Source organism: Ambystoma mexicanum, chromosome 9 (genome assembly GCF_040938575.1).
Source record: "Ambystoma mexicanum isolate Mex_15411 chromosome 9, UKY_AmexF1_1, whole genome shotgun sequence".
Taxonomy (NCBI): domain Eukaryota; kingdom Metazoa; phylum Chordata; class Amphibia; order Caudata; family Ambystomatidae; genus Ambystoma; species Ambystoma mexicanum.
The window spans coordinates 1,543,129,647-1,543,153,361 of record NC_090931.1 but is presented as its reverse complement, the minus strand read 5'-3'; the positions used below and the strand labels follow the sequence as shown (position 1 = coordinate 1,543,153,361).

The window sequence follows — 23,715 nt, the reverse complement described above, 5'->3', positions numbered from 1 at the left end:
CTGCAAATTCAGGATTACCTGGAGACAAACCAACTATTAGGAATACGTCAATCTGGCTTTAGACCTCAACATGGAACTGAAACGGCACTTGTTGACCTCAAAAGTCAGACTGATGAAATCAAAGATAAAGGCAACACCGCCATCCTACTCCTTTTAGACCTCTCAGCGGCCTGCGATTTGGTCGATCACAAAATCCTCTGCAACCACCTTTCTTCCGCAGCTCACTTCTCTTCTGCTGTCATATGGATACAATCCTTCTTCGCTAACAGAACCATGAGGGTTTTCTCACCAGCAGCCGCAGCAGACCCCATCCCTATCACCTGTGGTGTCCTACAAGGCTCACGTGTTTCGCCCACCGTATACAATATATTTACAAAGCCACTCTTTGACAAACTGGACCATCTGGGTGTCATCTACACCAACTATGCAGATGACACCCAGATACTCCTCATCCTCTCAGGTAACTATAATGCTGACGTCATCCAGATTAACAAAATCTTCTCCATCATTCAGGCATGGATGGCCATACACGGCCTCTGCCTGACTGATGAGAAAACTGAGCTCGTCCTTGTCTGTTCACCCAATAACCTGTTGAAACTCAGCCCTAACTACAATAGTATCATCATCAATGGTAACACTATTCCCATTGTTAAAAGTGTGAAAACCCTTGGCTTTTATCTTGATGCCAACACTAACCTATCCAAACAAATTAACATGACTGCCTCAGCCACCGCCTACACTGGCAAGCTGATCAGGGCCTGCAGACCCTTCCTGTCCTCTAATAGCTGCCTTACGCTGGCCAGGGCTCTCATACAGTCCAAACTGGACTACTGTAACAGTCTATACCTAGGTGCAAAGCAATCCATAACCAATAAACTACAGGTGCTCCAAAATAACGCGCTATGAGCAGCTTTAAACATCCCCAGGCAAGAGCACATCTCTACCACAAGAACAGGGGCCATCTTGTTTCCTATCAGGAATCAACTGATTCCAATCGCAGGGTCTGGGTATCCCAAATTGGAGGATATTCAGAGCACCTGTCGAATTCATCGTGCAAATGGCTCTCCATACAACAACAAAGAAATCGACCTAAAAGCATTTGCCTCACATACAAAGCCTTAAACCATCTAGCCCCACCCTATCTCACCAAGAAATTCACCATGAAACCTGCTACCAGAATTACCAGATCCTCCAATACCTTATGCCTAACAGTGCCCAGATTCACATTCAAAAGAGTTGGAGGATCCAGCTTCATGGTCCTTGCCTCCCAACTTTGGAACACCCTCCCACTCAACATCAAATCTATCGAGTCCTTTCAGTCTTTTAGGAAACAGGCTATTAGATGGTTACTGGACACAAACTAGCATTTTCCATCTGCTCTTTCCGATGTCTGGCGATACTGCCTATACTTAATTGTGCTTTTTACCTGTAAACTGTATAAATGTATACATGTATAAATGTAAACTGTATATAATGTACTTTGTAACCATTTCCCGAAGCACCCTTTACCTCTGGGTCTGGAGTGCTATATAAATAAAAAAACAAACACACAAACAAACAGTGCATTCAGGCCATTCACTTCCACCCAGACACCCATAACAAGGAATGTGGATTGGGGCAAGCACCCAGCCTTTCAGCAAACCACAATGCATTCATGTCAGTTTCAGGCAGGGCTGTCTCATACTTTGTGTCACACACACAGATACCAGACAACCATAACATGGAATGCATATTGGTCACACACTCCATTCGCACAGGTCCCACCCCAAGGGTGTACACATAGCATACAGTCACCGGGAAGACTCCGGCCAGTCTGGCCAGGATTTCTTCACAATACCTTATATGGTTCTTCTACCTAACAGCCAGTCAGGGGAAGGGACAGAGTCAGGGCTTCCCTGGACTTTGGGAAACAAGATAACAGGTAATAGAAACCAAGAGGCCAAAGGGGCCATCTTGCCTTCTATCAGGAATCCACTCATTTCTAAGGGTAACCCAAAATAGAGGACCCTCAGAGCACCTGTCAAATTCAGCATGGAGCTCCCACCAGCCCATACCCTGCTCTGTGGGCATCACACAGGTACCCGAAAACATACACTAGGAGTACAGAGATGGGTGGGAGTACAACACTGTAACCCAAGTGTATGTTTTGGGCACCTATGTGTGACCCAATGAGTAGGGTATGGGCTGGTGGCAGCCCCATGCTGAATTCGACAGGTGCTCTGAATATCCTCCAATTTGGGATACCCAGACCCTGCGATTGGAATCAGTTGATTCCTGATAGGAAACAAGATGGCCCCTGTGGCCTCTTGCTTTCTATTGCCTGTTACCTTGTTTTCCCAAAGTCCTGGGAAGCCCTGACTCTTTCCCTTCCCCGACTGGCTGTTGGGTGGAAGTTCCATATATGGTATTGTGGGGAAGTCCAGGCCAGACTGGCTGGAACCTTCCCAGTGACTGTATGTTGTGGGTACACCCTGTGGGTGGGACCTGGGTGAATGGAGTGTGTGACCAATATGCACTTCTTGTTAAGGGTGTCTGGTTTCTGGTATTAAATACAATGACTGAGACAGCCCTGCTCCAAAGTGGTGTGAATGCAGTGTGGTGTGCTGAATGGCTGGGTGCTTGTCCTAATACAAATTCCTTGTTGTGAGTGTCTGAAAGGGAGGAGAATTGCCTGAATGCACTGTGAGCCTGATTGGCTGCATGCCTGCTGAATGCAAGTCTGAGTGATTGGTTGCCCGAGTGTGACCCAGCAGAATGAATGGGAGACAGAACAGTATATCTGGGGGCCTCTCACTGCTAGAAATCGTTCAGAAGCTGAAGTTGAAACTGATGCTTAGCTCTGAAGCCCACTGGAAGAGGAAGAACCATTGCTGCTGTCCTTCGCTAATCTGGAAGCTGCTGTGCCTTCCAGGAACTGATCCAAGAGAGGACCTGGCTAGGAGATCTCTTTGCGAGCTACGAGGGACCATCGTGCACCAGCAGATCTTTGGCAAAGCTCCCTGGATGTCAGACCCTCGAACGGCTGCCGACCAGAGATGGAGACTACAGCAGAATCACAAAGAGAAGCGCCTGGACATTGAAGTCCATCACCGTCGACGACCGCTGTCGCCGACCGGAGCCGCAGTGCTCCTTTGCTTAAGAACATTGAAACAAGGACTCTCTTGCTCCTCCTTGTTGACTACTTTCGTCCTGCCAGAGAAAGTCAAGGCCGCTGACAACCGAGAAGAATCCGCCAATAGGTTTCCCGCCACCCGAAGACCGCAGAGACGCCGGACGACTCAATGCCCTTGCTGGGCCAAAGTTCTTCGGTATCTCTTTGCGGCAACGAACACTCGTCGTCGAGGTAGACCGCACGTCCCAGTCTCCAGGACATTTTCGACCGATCATCAACGAGCGCCACAGGAACCGAAGCTGCTGCCGCAACCACAGTGTGCACCCTTTTTTCCTCGTGGGATCTCGACGATCCGTGGCTCCTGCCTTAAAGGGAGCCGCTCAAGAAAAATCCATTGACGACCTGACATCAAACTCCGCTATTCCAGGTACCTTGAGGTTGCACAACTATTTAGAAAAGAAATAAGGCTCTTGTGAACAATATATGGGCCCTCATTACAACCTTGGCGGAGGATCATGGTGCTATTAGCACCATGGTCCATGCCGCTAAGGTTACGATTCCGCCATGGTGGATGGCGGAATTACCGCCCCATTCCAAGGTGAGTGGGGCGGTAATTCCCCATTCACCATTTGCCCTTCCCCATTCCCATTTTTGCCCCCATAGGGCATAATGGGAATGGGGAAGGTGCTAATTACGGCACCGTAGATTACGGTGCCGTAATTAGCTCCAAAGTCCCTTTGCCGGTTGGATTTTTAACGCCTGCTAAAAGCAGGCGTTAAACACAAACCCGCAAAGGGACACTTGTAATCAGGCGTTAAGGGTTAACGGCGCCGACGGCGCTGTTAAACCCTTAACGCCTGAGTTGTAATGAGGGCCATGGAGTGGGCTTGTGCGATATATCTTTATTTACAGGTTGCCCAGGTGGGGGGATACTCATACAGAACTGTGCCTGGTGGTAGGGGCTCAGTATTCTGCCAATCGTTCTAACCAACTGCTTACCTGCTATGTCTATTGTTGGTTCCCTTTATTAATTGATTTGTGTGACATTTGACCAAAGTACAGTTGATGCACTTTAATGAAATCTGATAGTAATTGTGGTACCATGTAGAACTGTGTATATACTTGCCATTGTAGATTAACTGAGCACAACGTGAGTTATTGTGATTGTGTATATAACCTTCAACCTTATTTATATAAAGACTTTGTTTTCACTAATACAGTGTGTGGACATTCCTTGGTGGGTGCTTGGGGACTACATTGTACTTAAGAACCAGCCCGCATCACCTCCTGAGAGCTAGGCCTTGATTGCTTGCCCACGCTTTACCAAATAGAGAATCTTGACTGGGGTCCCCTGTGCCTCTCCTCTGCCATATAGAGAGCAGGAGTACAGACACCCCCTTCAGTCTTTACACAGACCTCCTCTCGCCTGTGGAAAGGCTTGAGCCTGTTAACATGGAATACCTGAGGGGCTACCCCAGGGGCTCCCATGTCAACCAGATAGTTGACTTAGCCCATCTTGGAGATTATCCTGAAGGGTCCAGTCATCAGTCCTCTTATCTGCCAAAGCTCGAGGCTTGTTAGGCTCCATCACAAAGATCTCCTGTCCTGAGTCCAAACCACTTGCGAGGCCTAAAGGTCATGCCAGTACTTGTTCAATTCTTGGCTTGCCCTAAGATTTTCTGATGCCTGGCCCATCATCTGTGCCATCCTCCTTCTGAGGCCTTACCCATAGTCCCCCAGTTGCTTGGCAGGACCTGGAGGGGTGGTTTCCAAACCTTTTCTGATTAAGGCAAGGGGCCCCCTCATGGAATGTCCAAAGAGAAGTTCAAAGGGGCTGAAACCAACAACCCCTCCTGCCACTTCTCTATAGACGAACAGCAGGCATGGTAGGAGATCCCATTTCCTTCTTAGGGGCTCTTCCAAAGCACCCAGCATGCTCTTGAGAGTTGTATTAAACCTCTCAACCAGACCATTGGTTTGAGGATGGTAGGAGGTGGAGAACCTATATGTTACCCCACATTCCTTCCACATCGCTTGCATGTAACTAGACATGAAGTTGGATCCTCTGTCAGAGACCACCTCTTTAGGGAATCTAACTTGGGTAAAAATGCCCAGGAGAGCCCTGGCAACCACCTTGGCAGTAATGGTCCGAAGGGGTATAGCCTAAGGGTACCTGGTGGCATGATCAACCAGGACCAGGATGCACTGGTTTCCAGCTGATGTGGAAGGGTTTAGGGGACCGACAATGTCGGTGCCAACCCTCTAAAATGGTGTGCCAACCACTGGCAAAGGCTGCAGTGGGGCAATGACACTGCCTCCAGTTTTGCCAGACAACTGACAAATGGGACAGGTCCGGCAGTGGGCCTTCACTTCTACTCCCATCCGGGGCCAGTACAAATGTGCAGAGAGCCTTTGCTTAGTCATCTTGGACCCAAGATGACCAGCTAAGGGCACCTCATGCATCAACTGCAACAGGAAGGGCCTGTAAACATTAGGTACCACCAGCCTCTGGAGGGCACTAGGTTCAGGCTTAGTGGGCTCACTACAAAGGAGCTCACCCTTCCAATAAATCTTGAATGACCTAGGAATTTGACCTTGTGCCTGGGCCTTTTTTCTTAGACCCTGGAGAGAGTGGCACTCTCTCTGACCCTTACGGAAGTCTCCCCGAGAGGGACCTCCATCAGCCAGTAGGCAAAGAAGGCCAAAGTGATCCTCTGGGTTGATACCTCTCCCGCAGGAGGGTCTTCTGGCTTTTCTCCCTCAGGAGTTGAGTCTCGGGTTACCACTGGACCCAACCCGTCCGGAGCCTGAATCCTAGTGGGTGCTGCTGAAGCAGCAGAAAGAGAAGGACCCCCTTCACAGAGGTGGCCTTCTTGCTCTTCCGTCTTGCCTTGGGTTTCCCCTTTGGATTGGGTACCTGACTAGCAGTCAGACCCGGTGTGTCCTGAGATCTAGTGACTGCAGCAACAGTCAGGGGTAGTCCATCCAAGATCAACCCCAACTCCACTAGTTCATTCCCCAACAAGATGTTGGCAGGTACATTGTCCTGAACCAGTATAGGAAGCTTTGCTGTCTTGTTCGCAATGGTGATGGTGACTAGGGCTACAGATGATCATTTTTTAGGCCCACCAGCTAACCTGGTAGTTCTCAGAGGAGCACCTACACAGTCCTTTGGCATGGGCGGGGTCCTGCCCACCACTGTTATACTTGCCCCAGTGTCTCTCAAACCAGTAGAAGGCTGGACATTCAGGAGGACACTCCTCAAAATTCTGCGGGTGTTTTGTGGGATAGTAGCCAGTCCTTCTGGCACTGGTCCGAGGCCCCAAGGGCCACTAGGGAAATCTCTGCAGGAGCACCAAATGTGATTCCTGTAGAGGAGGGGAGGACAGTGGCCTCCACTTCAGGCATGAGGCAAGGGTAGGTCAGGCTGACAGCCTGGACTCCAAGTGCCTTACCTTTACACTTGGAGTCACCCTTCTTGTGGTCCAGAGCCCCACAGTCCCAACAAGTGCCAGGAGTGCGAGGTACAGTACTGGATCCCCTGGGAGCCTGATTTGCAGCAGGGGAACTGCTACTCTTACTCCCACCCCCATAAGACTTATCAGCACTAGATTTGTGGTTCTTAGGAGAGGAAGGTTTAGGTTTACTTGACTGTGGATGCCTGGGGGACTCCCCAGATTTCCGAGAGGCCTCTTTCTCTTTGCCCTTGTCCTTCCCACTGGGTTCCTTAAGGGAAACCCGGTGGGAGACCCAATTGTCAGCCAACCTGGCCAGCTTAAAGGGATCTAAAATGTTCTGGTCAGCAACATACTGAGCCTCATTACATGGTAGGCGGTAGCCATGGCGCAATTAGCACCATGGCTACCCCCTACCGCCGTCAGAGTCCGCGCTCCCGGAGTAGGGACTTACCGGTCTATTCCAACCTTTGCGGGACCGGTAAATCCCCATTCCGGGAACCATTCCCCATTCCCATTCGAGCCCCCATAGGGCTCAATGGGAATGGGGAAGGAGCAAATAACGGCACAGCTATTAGCGGTAGGGTTATTTGCTCTGAAGTCCCACAGCAGGTCCCGTCCTTAACGTGTGGTCTGACCACACGTTAAGGACGGGATCCGCTGAGGGACCTCGTAGTATGGTGGTATGGGATTACCGGCACCGGTGCCCTTACCGGTGCCAGTAATCCCTTACCGCCATCCATGTAATGAGGCCCACTGACGAAACTCTTGTAAACAGGCTTCGGAAAAATGCTAAAAAAACAGAAGGTGGGCCAATTCAAATGTTTTCACCTTGTATCCATCAATCCACCGCATCATGTTCATATGCACAGCACTCACCCAGTCAACCCAAGACACATTGGCCCTCATTACGACCCTGGCGTTAAGGGATTACCGGTACCGGTAAGGGTACCGGTAATCCCTTAACGCCTGATTATGAGGTCCCTTTGCGGGTCCCGACCTTAACGGCTGGTACCCGCAAAGGGACCTTGAAGGTGATTAAGGTACCGCATTTTGGGAAGGGCCAATGGTAAATGGGGAATTACCACCCGCCAACCTTGGAATGGGGTGGTAATTCCCCATGTCATCATGGCAGATCCGGTAAATTACTGGCGTTAACCATGGTGCTAATAGCGCCATTGGTTAACGCCAGGGTCGTAATGAGGGCCATTATCTCTCTTTTTATATTCCCTGCACCTTTTAAGGTATTGAGTAGGTGTGTTGCCAAACTTGGCAATCAAAGCAGCTTTCATGCACTCATACTGACTCCTTTCTTCCACACTCAGTTTCAGAATACAGTCATATCCAGTCTGAGGCACTCTGCTTAACACTTTGCCCAATCTCTTATATCAACATCATGGATTCCCCAGGCCATTTCAAATGCTTCAATCCTTTGGAGGATATCAGAACCCTCCAAATACACACCAACCAAATCTTTCATAAACTTGGTGACAGGGGACCTGACACTCTAAACTGGTTTAGCTGAAGTCTCCACTCTAGCTTTCTCTAGCTGGATTCTCTGACATTCAGTGTCCTTGGTTTAAGTTCAAGATCCCTATCTTTGAGTATCACTTGCCGTGCCAATTCCTCTTTCTTTAGTTCAGCTTCAGTTTCCAACTTTTTATATTCAAAGCATCCATAACAATTAAAGTTCCAAGACATTCCCTGAAGAAACCATGCTGGGTTTTGGAATAGACGGAACAGGAGAGGTGGCCATCCCAGAAACAGATTCAGTAAGAACCCCAGGGGTAGGGCCCTCAGTGGTTTCATGCCCCCCACACTCCCTCACCAAGAGCATCACAATCAGTCTGGTAGTCCACCAGGGCAGCTATCAGCTGAACCCTAGACTTATCCTCAAAGTCTAACTACCTGGCTTCACAAGCACTCTGGTGAGCCTCTAAGCTCATCCGGGTTAATTTACCATTTGCAATAGATTCCATTGCTTGTAATCTAGTTATCATAGTACACAACTAAACCTTAAATCAACAAAGTGTGGATATTTTGTAGGTGGCAAGGTTACACATCGATTCCTAAAACCATTAGCATCCCACCGCTGCCACCAGTGTAAAGACTGGAGGGGGGTATCTGTACTCCTTCTCTCTATATGGCAAGGCAGAAGCACAGAGCACCCCAGTCAAGGTTCTCTATGTTGTAGCAATAGGCAAGCAACCAAGACAAGCTCTCAGGAGGTGATGCAGGCTGGTTCTTAAGTATAGCCCCCCCCCCACAAAGGAATGACCACACACTATGTTATGTGCTAACACAGTTCTTTATATAGAAATAAGGTTCAATATGTACACAATTAATAACACACTTTGTACTTTGGCAAATCTAATATAGCAAATATTTACAACGTGGTACCAACCTAAGCTATTGACTCCTTTAAAATGCATCTGCTGACAGTTCTAATGGCATACAAATCAAACAGTAATGTGGATCAACATAGGAAGGAAGACAAGTTAGTTTAAACAATGGCAGAATGGTACTTTAGCTACCTGGGCAACCTGTAATCAAGTGTATTAACAAGCCCAGTCCATAAATGTTAAAATAGTCTTGATTCCTGGTCAAATATGTTCGACTACCCCAATGTACCTGAGTTGGCAGAAGTTCTTTGATGGTTCATCGAGGGATCCCTCAAGGTTGGACTCCCTTTAAAGCAGGAGCCACAGGGCGTTGAGAGTCCTCGAAGAATGAGAACCCTGGCGTCGTGATTCCTTGATGAAAAGAGCTTGGCGCCACAAAGAAGACTCAGTAAAGAACGTAGGCCCGGTAGCAGGCGTCTGGTGTCAGTGTCGACGATCGGATTTTGGATCTGCACTTGTCAGCGTTTTTGTGGACTTTGGGTGGCGGGAAACCCACCGCCGGATTCTCTTTGGTCTTCGACGACCTAGACTTTCTCCGGCGGGATAAAGCGGTCGACAGTGATGGCAAGGGAGCCCTTCTTTCAATTTTCTTAGGCAAAGGTGGAACGTTGCGGCTCCGGTCATCAAGCAGCACAGCGTTGAGATGTCCCTGCTTCTGGGCAACACGACTGAACAGGCTTCCAGAAATTATGGAAATACACCAAACCCTGTTCAACGGCAATGGACTTCGATGGCCTTGATGTCCAGGTGCTTTACTTCAAGATTTCTCGGCAGACCCTGTCTCCGGTCGACAGCCTCTCGGGACTGGCTTCCAGGGTGCGTTGATGAAGATCAGCTTCTGCATGATGATCCCTCGTAGCTCGGGGCGAGGTCTCCTAGCCAGGTCCTCTCTCGAATCAGTCCTCGATAGACTCGACAGTTTTCAGATTTCGTCGAAGGAAAGCAGCAGCATTTCTTCTTCCAGCGGGCTTCAAGGATAAGCAGTTTCAAGTTTCAACTTCAGCTTCTGAACAAATTGGGAAGTGAGAGGTCCCAAAAGGCCCTGTCTGTTCCCCTGTTCATTACCTGGCCGGATCTGGGGGAACCCGTCTACACCCCCCCTTGTGCCCATTGAGGCTTTGGAAAATGACTCATGTTCTGAACACACTGATTATACAAAGCCACTATCAATTGCAGCAGAGTTGTGAACACTCTGAACTTTCGCCGTCTTCTTCCTGCTCATGCAGCAATTGACCCCAATGCTTCCACAAACTGCCTTGCCTCCGATGTACGAAAACAGACCACCACCTTATGGAGGTATCATCATCATTTGTTGGGATGTTTAATGCAATAATGAACATTTGAATCATGGTATGTTCACACATCGCTGCAACACCTTCCATTTGTACGTTTGCTTCTGGAGACTTGAATTTCATCGGCATTACCTCTGCTCACAATACTCATTCCGATTCTCAGTCTATCGCTACCTCTTTTTCTGTCCCTGCCTTTACCTTCTCTTCTTCTCCCTCCTCGCCTCACCATACTCAATGCTCTTACACTATCAAAATTTTTGCCAGGACTAGTATGATAATTCATTGTTTGTTCCTCAACCCCACCCCACCCCCAATCCATCCCTCATTTATTGACAATGCTCTTGCACTATCAGAAATGTCATCAGGCCTAGTACGATAGTGTATTTGCCCATTCTTAATATCTCAAGGCCATGTAAGAATGCTATTGTATTTTACCCTTGCTACCTCCCCCGCCTTGAAGTGCTTTGAAACACTTGTGTATAGGCGCTATATAAATAAAGTATCATATCAAAATATCATATCATACACATCTGTCCCTCATTCACACTGCGTAGCCAAGCTCAATCAGCCAATCAGTCAGAAGGGCATTCATGCAGGCAAGCAGCCAATCAGGATCACAGTGCATTCAGGCTATTCACTTCCAGCCAGACAGCCATAACAAGGAATGTGGATTGGGGCAAGCACCCAGCCTTTCAGTGTACCAGACTGCATTCATGTCAGTTTTAGGCAGGGCTGTCTCATTCTTTGTGTCACACACCAACAGATACCATACACCCATAACATAGAATGCATATTTGTCACACACTCCAGTCACACAGGTCCAACCCTAAGGGTGTACCCACAGCATACAGTCACGAGGAAGGCTCCAGTCAGTCTGACCTGGACTTCCCCACAATACCATATATGGTTCATCCACCCAACAACCAGTCAGGGGAAGGGACATAGTCTGGGCTTCCCAGGACATGGGAAAACAAGGTAACAGGTAATAGAAACCAAGAGGCCACAGGGGCCATCTTGTCTCCAATGAGGAGTCCACTGATTCCTATGGCAGGGCGTGGGTATCCCAAAATGGAAGAAACTCAGAGCACCTGTCAAATTCAGCATGAAGCTGCCACCAGTCCATACCCAGCTCTGTGGGCCACACACAGGTGCCCAACAACATACACTAGGGGTACAGGGTTGTACCTCCACCCATGGGTGCCATTAGGGTATCCCAAGGGTCTCTGTTCACCATAACCAAAAAGTGGAAGAACTGCACTGCCAGGAGTCCCACATGGACTCATGTGAAGCAAACAACACAGAACACACATGATAAGGGTACAGGACAAGGACATGGAGGCCCTGTCCCTCCAATGCATTTCCAGCATCACACTCGGGGAGTGGAAGCGGGACACCGATGGGTGAGATGCAGTATCCCCATTCTTATAACACCTTTTCCCCAGCCTACCACGCAGGATACTTAGACAATCTACCCCCCTGCCCCTTTTCCGACACAAAGACTTTTGCAAACCACGAAAGACAATGGACTAACACTAGAGCCATGTTACCTGACATGTCCCAACACAAGGGTCAGGCAGAGTCAGGCAATTGAACAGAACCACACACACCTAACGGCCCTTTCCCTTCCCCACAGGGATAAAAGGTGGAGCACGAGAGCACCATACAAGCAAGGCAGACCGAGCAACAAGACAGCTATCCATGCACGGCAGTTCAAGAGGAGGAGCAAGGCGGCGAGAATAGAAAGGGTGACAAGGAGGGAAGTGACTTTGCCCTTTCGGACATTGACCCGCAAAGCCTCTGTGGAAGGAATCGTAAGACCACGAACAATAGCCAACATGTGTTGCAGCAGATGTCAAGGGTACACAAGACATGCCTACGCTGATATGCAGGACAGAGAGAGACGCCTTCTACCGTGTTACCATCCTTGACTCCAGATGCAAGAAAAGCAAAGCTGTTCATCATAGCCGGTGAGTCGAGGGGAGAGCCGATAAGAAACCGAACTGTGTTGAATGAAAGAAGCAAAATGGCAAAGTAAGGAAAGTCAAAGAAGTGTTAACATTAAAGGAAAACCAACTACAGAGGGCTCCGGTACCACGTGGGTGATCACTCAAGAGACCCTGGTTGATCCCGCATTTGTTGAAACTACCAATACCAGAAGGCCCTAAGAGAGCCACAAGGAAAAGGTTAAAGTGGTCATACAAGGATCTAGCAAAATCCCCCATTACAGCCGAAAGTCTTTAAAGGGAGATGAATCACACATAGTGAGTTCAAGAGAAAGACTGTGATTGGCAAGTGTGAACCCAACGATGGGAAGCCAATGGAACTGGGCAAAGCCTGAAGTCCCAAGGAACAGTGTGTTGACAAGAGTGAACCCGACAGAGGGATGTCCACAGTGAAATGTTTAAAAAGACATTTAGACTCCTGAATGCCATAGGAGAATTTTTTTGAAGAAAAAGCTGTAGTGAACGCGACAGAGGGAGGCTGATATTCGAGAGGGGTCTGAGCCCAGAAGGGAGCGATCCAGGGGTGAAAAGTCATCACCCAACGTACCATTGGAAAGGTACATTTTGTTTGTTATTTTTTAACACATCAGGTCCTCGGAGGCAAGAAACTTTTTATTGAAAAGAGACTTAACCACCGAAACTCCTGATAGCTGAAAACTGAACTGTCGTCTTGTGCTGGGAAAGCTTGAGTGTGTGCTGTGCTAAGGAGTACTGCCTTGTCCAGTGCTTAAAACGTGGGGAAAGGAAACTCCCGGATACCGAATCCTGACTTATCATTTGTGAACACTTCTTTCTTTCTTCTGATGAACCCTATCCCACACTCTTTTTGTATTTAGCGTAAGGATTGGCAATAGGTTTTTCTTAGTATAGGCCCTTTTATTTGACATGACACCACTAGGACTGCCTTATTATTATTTGATGGCATTTTTCCAACCTGCATATACAGTTTAATAAACACGCTTGAACTATGATCACTTGTGTATGTCTTTACTGTTGCCACCATGAGTTCCTCACACTAGGCAGACAATTCCTCACCCTGACAACTGCCCGACACTAACGAGGGCCATCATCAACAGTAAACTGGACTTTTGCAACGCACGTCTCATGGGTACCGCTGCAAAAACCCTCGCTAAACTTCAGCTCCTTGAAAAGAAAGCCCTTTGTGCAGCCTTGCGCCTACGCTGGACAGATCATATCTCAGCAACCAGACGAGATGTCCACTGGCACCTTGCTAAGGCCCGCAAGGACTTCGAAATTCAGACTCTTGCACAACACTGCATGTACAACGAGGCCCCACTTTATCTCCACAACAGTGGTGCAATGAAGCCCCATGTGTGGTGTCTACAATCGTCGGAAAGCCTGACCCTAATCCCATATCACCCAGAGATGCAAAAGCAAAAGAGCTGGAGGGGTGTGCTTGTGTGTCACAGTGCCCACTCTCTGGAACTCTTTGCCTCCTAACATCAGAAATGAACACTGTATCTGTCCTTATGTATGGGAGGAAGGGTCAAATGGGCTCCCCCATCACCACCATTCCAACCCCTGTGCACTATATGGGTGTGTCACGATTGCCCTGCACTTGAGGCCACAGGCGCCGGGCACCCTTGAATACAGCACCCATGAGTGCAACGATTATAAATAACAGCTGATGTCAATTGATGTTGGGCAACTCAAGCCTCAACAAGGGGGAATACTGGACATTCTATGCACGCGGGACCTCCCGGCTTTGCGTATGAACACCTTGAGTCCCAGAAAGCGTCTATTCACCTCAACAATTGCCAGTCAATTGATGAGGGGCAACTCAAGCCTCAGTAAGAGGGAATACTGGAAATGCTATGCAAGCGGGACCTCCCGGCTTTGCTTATGAACACCTTGAGTCCCAGAAAGCGTCTATTCACCTCAACAATTGCCAGTCAATTGATGAGGGGCAACTCAAGCCTCAGTAAGAGGCAATATTGAAAATGCTGTGCCCGCGGGACCTCCCGGCTTTGCGTATGAACACCTTAAGTCCCAGAAGACGTCTATCCAGGTCAACAAGTCCCAGTCAATTGATGTTGGGCAACTCAAGCCTCAATAAGAGGGAATACTGGAAATGCTGTGCAAGCGGGTCCTCCCGGCTTTGCTTATGAACACCTTGAGTCCCAGAAAGCGTCTATTCACCTCAACAATTGCCAGTCAGTTGATGTTGGGCAACTCAAGCCTCAGTCAGAGGGAATGATGTCATGGTGTGCAAGCGGGACCTTCCGGGTCTGCTTATGAAGACCTTGAGGCCTCATGCGGAGCTCATTTCCCTCGCTCCTCTTACTCCTGGTTACTAACAGACATTGGAGTTTTAGTCAGACAGAGAATGCTACCGAAGGAACTGGTGAAGTGTAGCTTGTGCAATGGTGTTAGTAAGCCTCTTGTGGTAATGTGTCCCATGTTGCACTGTAAGCAAGTGATTTATTTTAGACATTGTATATAAGGTCCTCATTTTCCAGATGTACATGCTCTGTACTCATGACTCAGGATCATTTTCTACATGCTTGTTACATCTTTTTTTTTCTTCTTGTTTAAAAGGTAAACATACTTGGTCTAATACGTAATATTTAAGCGGTATGTTAAGTACAATAAACTATGAATAAAATAAAACATGTTTAAATGATGCTGAGTTTTGATGTATTGTCCTCCTTGATGGTGGGGGGGTCCCAGAAGGAATTTACCCGGGGAGGGTGGAAGGTGTAGATATGCCACTGATGTGTGGGGGCGACACTCAGCTTTTAATGCAGGTGTGTACTTAACATATATGGCCCTGTGCACACGTGTAACATGTTAGCTCTTGATGTGGACGATCGTCTTTCGGAATCCGCTTCCTTACGGTTTGTAAATGATGGGATCAAATTAAGAAGTTAAGTTAGATTCTTAATTATTGTTATACATGTATAATGTTAAATCATCTATTTCAGTTGCTAATTTGTCATTTAAATAATGTGTGATGCTTGATGGACCTAATCACAGTGAATAAAAGGAATGGAATGTGCACCCAGAGCTCTAAAGCTTCGCCGTCACGTGCTTAGGGAGCTCATCCAGTCCTGCTTTAATCCTTGCATTCTGGTACTACAAATCCCAGAATGCAAAGCCTACAACAGCACTTCCTCGTCTACTCTCATGTGGCGGGGAAACTCGAGAGCTGTGCTTTACGACTAATCCTTCACAGTCCCATGGACATCTGTAGTGGTTCTCGTTTGGAATGACCGACCCTCATTTTAGTGTTACTTCTAGTAACAAAGCCCTGCCCCCTGCTGTGACTGTGACTGTGAGACACACACACGTACACCCCCCCCCCCACCCACCACCTATCTCTCTCTCTCTCTCTCCCCCGTCCTGCCGGGAAGGGGCAGAAGGAGTGGGAGGGGCACAAGCTTAAGGGAGAAGGAGGTCAAATGCTGCAGGGAAAGTGAGGGTATTAGGATGACATTTCAGGGAAGGGTGAGGTCACTCACAGGTGTATAATTTTGCTACAATTATGGTAAAGGCGATGACATCATACAGAGGGGCCACAGCTGGCACTGGGAAACATGCCCGGTGCAGTGCTGGCAACACCCCTCCCCTCACTGCTGCTTCACAGGGTGGCTGAGGGAGGGGGTGCCAGGAACATCCCTGCAGCCAACTCCACGTTAGGAATAAAGTCACTGATAGGAGCTCAGAGATGTCCTGTGCTGCTGGAGACTCCTGGGAGATGCGAGAGACTTGGCAGCTCTGCAACACGGTATTATCCCTCCCTCATCCCCCAACCTCGCCCTCCATTGCCCCCGAGTGTAAATAAGTGTTCACCCCCCCCACACCCTCCTTCCCGCCCCACTGCCATCATTTCCTGCTTACTATTCACCACCTGCCCTTGTAAAGCGCCCTGCAAGGTGTTGTTGAGAGAAGCCCTCAGCTTTCCCCTTAATAAATGCAAAATACCAACCAAAGGGCTGCATGGCTGGCAACTGGCCCCGTGCCTTAATAGTCACCTTTACTCAACAGCACATTGCATGCTAGGAATGGTGGGCCGTATAGTTTCAAAGGTAATGGAACAAGTGAAACTCCAGCTCCCAGAATCCAATGCGTTGTTGGGGAAAAGACCAGGTCCGGATGAAGGTGGGTGTGATGGCCTTTGTCCAGCAATGACTCCTGGCCACAAGAAAACAACAACAGACACAGCTCACCTCTTGTGACTCCTGTCCGGGCATCTCTCCTGCGATCCTGGATGGATTTCACTCCTGTGATCCTGGATGGAGGGGATTTCCCACCTGTGATCCTGGATGGATCTCCCACCTGTGAGGATGGAGGGGATTCCGCTCCTGAGTTCCTGGATGGAGTTTTCTCCTGTGATCCTGGATGGAGGGGATTTCCCTCCTGAGATCCTGGGTGGAGTTTTCTCCTGTGATCCTGGATGGAGGCCAGGGGATATCCCTCCTGAGATCCTGGATGGATTTCCCTCCTGAGATCCTGGATGGAGTTTTCTCCTGTGATCCTGGATGGATTTCCCTCCCGTGGTCCTGGATGGAGGGGATTTCCCTCCTGTGATCCTGGATGGAGGGGATTCCCCTCCTGAGTTCCTGGATGGAGTTTTCTCCTGTGATCATGGAGGGGATTTCCCTCCCGTGATCCTGGATGGAGGGGATTTCCCTCCTGTGATCCTGGGTGGAGGGGATTCCCCTCCTGAGTGCCTGGATGGAGTTTCCTCTGTGATCCTGGATGGATTTCCCTCCCGTGATCCTGGATGGAGGAGATTTCCCTCCTGTGATCCTGGATGGAGGGGATTTCCCTCCAGAGTTCCTGGATGGATTTCCCTCCCGTGATCCTGGATGGAGGGGATTTCCCTCCCGTGATCCTGGCTGGAGGGGATTCCCCTCCTGAGTTCCTGGATGGAGTTTCCTCTGTGATCCTGGATGGATGTCCCTCCCCTGATCCTGGATGGAGGGGATTTCCCTCCTGTGATCCTGGATGGAGGGGATTTCCCTCCCGTGATCCTGGATGGAGGGGATTTCCCTCCAGAGTTCCTGGATGGATTTCCCTCCCGTGATCCTGGATGGAGGGGATTCCCCTCCTGAGTTCCTGGATGGATTTCCCTCCCGTGATCCTGGATGGAGGGGATTTCCCTCCAGAGTTCCTGGATGGATTTCCCTCCCGTGATCCTGGATGGAGGGGATTCCCCTCCTGAGTTCCTGGATGGAGTTTTCTCCTATATCCTGGATGGATTTCCCTCCCGTGATCCTGGATGGAGGGGATTTCCCTCCTGAGTTCCTGGATGGATTTCCCTCCCGTGATCCTGGATGGAGGGGATTTCCCTCCAGAGTTCCTGGATGGATTTCCCTCCCGTGATCCTGGATGGAGGGGATTCCCCTCCTGAGTTCCTGGATGGAGTTTTCTCCTATATCCTGGATGGATTTCCCTCCCGTGATCCTGGATGGAGGGGATTTCCCTCCTGAGTTCCTGGATGGATTTCCCTCCCGTGATCCTGGATGGAGGGGATTTCCCTCCAGAGTTCCTGGATGGATTTCCCTCCCGTGATCCTGGATGGAGGGGATTCCCCTCCTGAGTTCCTGGATGGAGTTTTCTCCTATATCCTGGATGGATTTCCCTCCCGTGATCCTGGATGGAGGGGATTTCCCTCCAGAGTTCCTGGATGGATTTCCCTCCCGTGATCCTGGATGGAGGGGATTCCCCTCCTGAGTTCCTGGATGGAGTTTTCTCCTATATCCTGGATGGAGGGGATTTCTCTCTTGTGTTCCAGGAAGGATTTCTCTCCTGTGATCTCTCCCCGATATCCGCTATGGTGGCCCACCTGCCCGCTCCCCCCCCCAGCACCGCACTGCGGCTGCGCAGAACCAGGTACACTAATAACCCAGACATGCGCAGAGATGCACTAGGGTAGGAGCTCGACATGGCATGTGACACGTACTTCTGCAGTACTACTGCATGTCCCGTCTCCATGGCAAGGATAGAAGCAAAGAAGAAGTGTTAAATCCTACAAATGACTGCACAACCACACTGAGACCCCAGGGAAGACAACTCGGGTGGGATACCCCTGGATGAATGAATACACATGAATACCAAACAAAGCCACTCGAAAATCTTTCTGAGCCAATGGTCAACAATATTTTATTTCTGCTCAGTTAGTAAATTGTCATAGGGATGCTCTGCACATAAACTCATCTCTTTTCTACACTCCACATTCGCAATACATCAGCGTGGCGGGGGCGAATTGTTCTAAAAGCACACCTCATTCCTTCCAGCTCACCCTCTCTACGCCTCAGGCATAGCTCTCAACCTTTTGTGTCATAAAGGTAGCTGAAAACACCCGATTTTAGTTTTGGCGGGAGAGAGGCCCATTGAAACGAATGGGAGTGCTGGAGGCTTGGCGGGTGAGTCAGCTGTTTACAAGCCTGGTGACACCTGCCAAAAGTGTGTGAGTTGAGAAGGCTGCCTCAGGCCAAGCCACTTCCATCACTCCCACCCACCTTCTCGGTCATCCGACCCATGAAGCGTGTGTCAGTTGAGGCTTTCGCTGCCGCTTTCTCACCCTCCTATCCCCTTCCGGCTGACTCTCACCCTGACACATCCCTCTCCACGCTCCACTCTGCTATATCTGAAACCTTTGATATCCTTGCTCCTGTCATGAGGATCCGCCTGAAGCCCAAAGCCAAGTGCAACTCCTGGTATGACTCAGACCTCGTCACCCTTAAACGCAAGTGCAGGGTGGTCGAGAGGAAATGGCGTGCTTCTCGTACATCCTCTGACAAACTGGCCTGCCGCCTGCTCCAAAGGCAATACCGGCTCTCTGTCCTCACCAAGAAGAGAGCTCATATCCAAGCCCGCGTCACGGCGACATCCTACAACTCGGCCGAACTCTTTAAAATCTGAAAGGTACTGGCTAATCCTGCTGCAGTTTCTACCTCTCCCATCCCTTCCCAGGCCCTCGGCACGGCACTGGCTTCTCCCTTCATCTCCAAAACTCAGGACATCCTGTCCTCACTCTCCTCCTCTCCCCTCCCTATACTCCCAGCTCATTCTCTGGCCCTTTTGCAGCAACCTCTCCTCCCTCCTTCTCTGCCTTTCCCCTGTTCTCTGCTGACAAGGTTTCTAGACAAGTCCGATCTATGAAAGTCTTGTAAAAACATGTTGACCCCTGTTCCTCCAAAACCATCAAGGACCACATTGACAACCTGGCTCCTGCCACGGCGGACTTCTGCAACCACTCCTTCACCACTGGAGTCTTCCCATCCCCCCTGAAGCACTCCCTTGTGCACCCTCTTTTTAAGAAACCCTCTGCCGATCCCTCCTGCCCGGCTAACTATCGCCCAATCTCCATCACTCCCTTCCTGGGCAAGCTCCTGGAGAAACTGGCCATCTCCCAGCTTAATCTCCACACAGAATATGTTGGTTGTCTTCATGACCATCAGTCTGGCTTCAGAGCTGCCAGAAGCACGGAAACTGCTCTTCTGAACATCCATGAAGACCTGCTCTCCAACCTTGACTGTAACACCCCCTGTGTCCACATCTTGCTTGATCTCTCTTCAGCCTTTGGCACTGTCAACCATATCATCCTGCCTAATTGTCTCTGTGATAACCTAGGCATCACTGGTCAGGCCCTGGCGTGGCTGACTTCCTTCCTCTCTGACCGACCCTCCCAGGTCCAACTTGGGTCCTTCCTCTCTGCTATCTTTTTATCTACCTGTGGTGCCCCCCAGGGATCTAACCTCTCTTCCTGGCTGTTCACCCAATACCTGGCACTCCTTGCCCACCGCATCGCTGCTCTCTGCCCCAACTTTCAGTGCTATGCAGATGACATTCAGCTCATTTTCAGGCTACCTTCGGCCACCTCTTCTCCGTCCCTCATCTCTGACTGTCTGTCTGCTATCCAGGAGAGGTGTGCCGCCAATGACCACTGCCTTAATGCCAGTAAGACTGAGATTTTCCTCATCGGCATACCCACTCCCTCCTTTCCTGTTGCTCTCTGGCCGGCCTCTCTTAGCCCTCTTTCTGGTCCCACCTGCAAGGCCAAAAACCGCGGGGTCATCTTTGACTCCATACTCTCTTTCTCTCCTCACATCTCTGATGTCTCTAAGAAGAACTGTTTCCAGAGCTCTGGTTCTCTCTAGGCTGGACTATTGCAACAGCCTCTTTCTAAATCTTCCTGCTTCTACTCTACACCCTCTGCAACTCATCCAGAACAGGACAGCAAGACTTGTCCTTGGCCTCAAGCCCATGGATCGTATCTCTCCAGGACTGAAATCCCTGCACTGGCTCCCAGTGGCTGCGAGGATTACGTTCAAAACCCTCTGCATCGTCCACAAGGCCTTCTGGGGCCTGGGGCCTCAGTACCTTAAACTCTGTCTTCCTAAATATCTTCCCTCTCAAGCTCTCCGTTCATCTGCCTCCAACTCCCTCAGGGTCAGTCGTTTCCCCCAGCAACAAGTTGGTGGTAGATCACCCTCTTCTGCTGGGGCCTCCCTCTGGAACAGCCTCCCAGCCTTCCTGAAACTTGAGGAGAACCATCTTCGGTTCCGGAAGCACCTTAAAACCTTCCTCTTTGCTTCTGCCTTCTCTCCCCCTCTTTCCCTCTCCCCTGCTGACGTCCTGACTGATACTGATACTGCACTGGTTACCTGGCCACCCATCTGACCTTGGGCCCCTAGCCCTCCCTGGCAACCTCTGAACTTGGGGACTGTTTTCTGTATCCCTACAGTCCCTCCACCAGCACTTATGTCTGCACTCACGCTGCACTTGCTACCAGCTGGCCGTTCTTTTATTTATCTTGTTATTGTATTATCCCATGTACTGCACTCCCCCGCGCCCCGCACTTTCCTTTCCCCCCTCCCTCCCTTGCACTTGCACGATCTGAATGACACCTGGCCTAGTAAGGCCAGGTGTCATTCAGATCGTTGTCTGTCTTCCCTCTGTTCCCCCTCCCTTGCTGCCTCGTCGCGCCTTGAAACACTTGTTTATAGGCGTGTTATAAATGCCATATAATATCATATCATTAATAAGTTCAGGGTGACATTTTAATGTGAATTTGACAAATTGCTCTTTGTACTGAATAGCAGGATTGCACTTCATGGATTTTAATGATAGAAGCACTTTAGGTATACGTGTGTTGTGTGCAGGGCAGTTTGTAATCCATTTGGTGCCCATGGCGAAACACTAGGAATGCGCCCCCCCAAACACCATCCCGTGCGCCACTCCCACCGCACCCCGCGCGCCACTCCCACTGCATCCTGTGCGCCACTCCCACTGCACCCTGTGCGCCACTCCCACCGCATCCCGTGTGCCACTCCCACTGCACTCCGCGCGCCCACCCCACCGCACCCCATGCACCACTCCCACTGCACCCCGCGTGCCACGCCCACTGCATCCCGCACGCTAACCTCACTGCACCCCGTGCACCAACACCACTGCACCCCGCGCATAACTCCCAAACTACACCGTTAAGGGACTCCTACCCAAAGTCAAACAGTCCCTCACACAAGGAATGAAACGCCATTTGAACGGTGTCCCACATTTTCATTGGTGCCCAATTGTATGCCCCAGTCCCACTTAGGCTGCAGATAACAAGATGCTGAAGGAGGCAACCTAAGCCAAAAGGGCAATGACAAGGAGACACCTGAACCCAATAAACAATCACTTTCCAATTCTTTGAATGGGAATAAGTGTATCCTTTGATACAGTAAAGTCTGACTGTTGACTTGTTATAAGGATACATGGACCCAGATTATTTATTTATTCATGCAATGTTTGTCGGGTACCTGTATATTTATTTATTCATGCAATGTTTGTCGGATACATTGCATAAATAAATAAATTATCCGTGTCAATGTACCCGACAAACATTGCATACATAAATAACTAAATCGGGTCGTGGCTCAAAGAATATTTACTCAGCAACACTGGTCAAAACTATTATCAGCATAATGAAGTAACTCACCAGTGCCATGGAAGTGGTTTTAAGTGGAATTGATATATAGTTTGGAAAAGAAGCAGCATGAAAGAAATAGCGCTGCTTTAAGCTATTATTTTGGGAGATGGCTGCCTACAATGCACGCTCACTCCCCAGACCACCTCCCCTCCCATCACAATGCCAGCATGAAAACATTCAGTGACTAATGGCCCACCACTAGCAGTTTCCTGCCTGCATTTTGATGGGAGGGGCTGGTCTTAGCTGCAGGGGGACCTGAAGTGTTTTAATTGTTGTGCTTATGCCCCCCACCCCAAGTGGTGCGAAAGTGGTCAGAGGCCAAGAAACGGGCCTGTTTGTGTGAGTGTGATCATTAAGGGGCATTTTAGGTACAAGTGTGCTGTGTGTGATCATTAGGGGGCATTTTAGGTATGAGTGTGCTGTGTGTGATCATTAGGGGTCATTCTCCAGAGACCGTGTCAGTATCAAAGCTCCAAAATCTCTATTTCACATGCTCATAGAGGCTCCCCCTGACCCTTGGGGGCCACTCACGAGCCTCTCTGAGAAGATGTGGGAGGATCTCTGGGGAACTTAATGCAATCTCATCAGCTGGAGATCAGTTAAAGGCCCCGCTCGCATGTTCGCATTGATACCCCCGGGGGCCACTCACGAGCCTCTCTGAGAAGCTGTGCCAGGATCTCTAGGGAACCTGATGTAATCTCATCAGCTGGAGATCAGTTAAAGGCCCCGCTCGCAGGTTCCCATTGGTACCCCTGGGGGCCACTCACAAGCCTCTCTGAGAAGCTGTGGGAGTATCTCTGGGGAACTTAATGTAATCTCATCAGCTGGAGATCAGTTAAAGGCATAATTGCCAACCCTACCGATTTAGGCGGTAGGATACCGCTTTTTAAGCAGTCCTACTGCCTACCGATTTTTTGACACCAAATACTGATTTTTGTTGTAAAAAAAAAAAATTTTTGCCCACGCCAGCTCGGGGGAGTCTTTCAAGGGCTCCCCCGAGCTGGCGTACCGGGAGAATGCGCGGCAGGCAGGCTTTTAATGTCAAAGGCACCCACGGCGGTGGGCTAAAGCGCCCCTCCGCCGCGGGTGCCTTTGGCAAAAGGCGCCATTAGCCCCCCACCACGCCAACTCGGGGAGTCTTTCAAGGACTTCCCCGAGCTGTCGTAGCGGGAGAAGGCACGGCATTCAGGCTGTTAATGTCAAAGGCACCCACGGCGGTGGGCTAAAAGCGCCCCTCCGCCGCGGGTGCCTTTGGCAAAAGGCGCCATTAGCCCCCCACCACGCCAGCTCAGGGGAGTCTTTAAGGACTTCCCTGAGCTGGCGTAGCGGGAGAAGGCGCGGCATGCAGGCTGTTAATGTCAAAGGCACCCACGGCGGTGGGCTAAAAGCGCCCCTCCGCCGTGGGTGCCTTTGGCAAAATGCGCCATTAGCCCCCCACCACGCCAACTCGGGGGAGTCTTTCAAGGACTTCCCCGAGCTGGCGTAGCGGGAGAAGGCATGGCATGCAG

General features: G+C 49.8%; 2 protein-coding genes across 2 annotated transcripts in view; both read right to left on the bottom strand.

The window, feature by feature from the left end:
- The window catches only part of LOC138489484 (zinc finger protein 182-like), a 325,984-nt gene extending 307,901 nt beyond the window's left edge, over positions 1-18,083 (bottom strand). The window contains exon 1 of the mRNA XM_069617224.1: positions 16,455-18,083. The gene's annotated coding sequence lies outside the window, so the exon portion shown is untranslated. The remainder of the gene's footprint in view (positions 1-16,454) is intronic.
- The window catches only part of LOC138489487 (zinc finger protein 420-like), a 251,712-nt gene that overhangs the window by 23,217 nt on the left and 204,780 nt on the right, over positions 1-23,715 (bottom strand). The gene's annotated exons all lie outside the window — the stretch shown is intronic.